Source organism: Arachis ipaensis, chromosome B07 (genome assembly GCF_000816755.2).
Source record: "Arachis ipaensis cultivar K30076 chromosome B07, Araip1.1, whole genome shotgun sequence".
Lineage (NCBI taxonomy): Eukaryota > Viridiplantae > Streptophyta > Magnoliopsida > Fabales > Fabaceae > Arachis > Arachis ipaensis.
In genome coordinates, this window is record NC_029791.2 from 18,632,574 (window position 1) to 18,633,977 (window position 1,404).

Genomic DNA, 1,404 nt, shown 5'->3' on the forward strand with positions numbered 1-1,404 from the left:
CATAATTTTTTTGAATATTTTTGCCTTTCAAAAATGAGGTTTTGTTGTAAAAAGTTGGTTTCTTGAAAGCAGCCTCATTTTTCGAAATATAACCCAAACCTGGCCGGTTTGAACTCGGTTCAGTTTTTGGTGAAGGCTCAGTTTCAATTGTGTATTCTTCATCAGATTTTTCTTCACATGTTGAAACATATCTGATACCTGATTTGTTTGGTATGGATTTGGTATTTGATGAAGAGGCCACAAATTTTATAGAGGAAGTGTTAGAAACTACATCTTCCTTGGCTATGTAGCCTAAACCAGATTTTTCAAACAATGGTCTTTGACTTGCAAGTAATTTGTCCAAGTTGCTAGAACCTTGAGCAAATTTTGCTAAGTCACCATTCAGCCTTTTAATCATATCATTTAATCTTTTATTTTCAGCAATTAACTCATGAGAAAGATCCACAATGTGCTTTCCTTTTAATTTTTCAAGTTCAGATTTTAGAAATCTGTTTTCTTCAATGATGTCTAAAGCACATTCAGTTTCCTTCACTTTTTCTTTTAAAAAATCATTTTCAGCTCTTAACACATCTCTTTCAGATCTGCACTCATTGTATTTATCAAGCAGTTTTGATGTGTTTAAAGTGAGATCATCAATAATAACATGCAAGTCCTCAATGGTTAAATCATAGTAGTTTACCTCATCAAGATTGTTGTTTCCAGCCATGAAGCAGTCTTTGTCATCTCCTTCAGATTTTTCTTCTTCATTTGAGTCATTCTCAAGATCTTCCCAAGCTGCCATTTGTACTCTCTTCCTTTCCTTCTTGCCTTTGTCCTCCTTTTTGAGCTTTGGACAGTTTGACTTGAAGTGCCCAGCCTCTTTGCAATGATGACACGTCACCTTGCTCAAGTCTGTCTTTTGCTCCTTTGAACTTGAACCCTTGTATTTGTCCTTGCTTTTCATCATCCTTCTAAATCTCCTAGCAAAAAACAAAAGCTCGTCATCTGAAATATCATCAGTAGACTCACTCTCTTTCGGTTCTATTTGTGACTTGAGGGCTATTCCCTTTTTCTTTGAGTCTGTGTTTGTGTGTGTGGCTTCATAAGCAAGGAGTTTTTCTCTCAGCTCATCATAGGTTATGGGACTTAGGTTGTTACTTTCGGTTAGGACAGTGGCAGTGGTTTCCCATTCTTTTGTGAGGCTTCTAAGGAGTTTTCTCACCAAGGTTTGTTCTGCATAGTTTGTACCCATAGCATCAAGGTTGTTGATTATGATTGAGAATCTCTCAAATGCTTCATCAATGCTTTCTCCATCCTTCATGCTAAACATCTCGTACTCTTTTCGCAGCATATCAATCCTCGTTTCTTTTACTTGTTTGGTGCCTTCATGTGTAACCTGGAGTTTTTCCCAGATTTCTTTGGCTG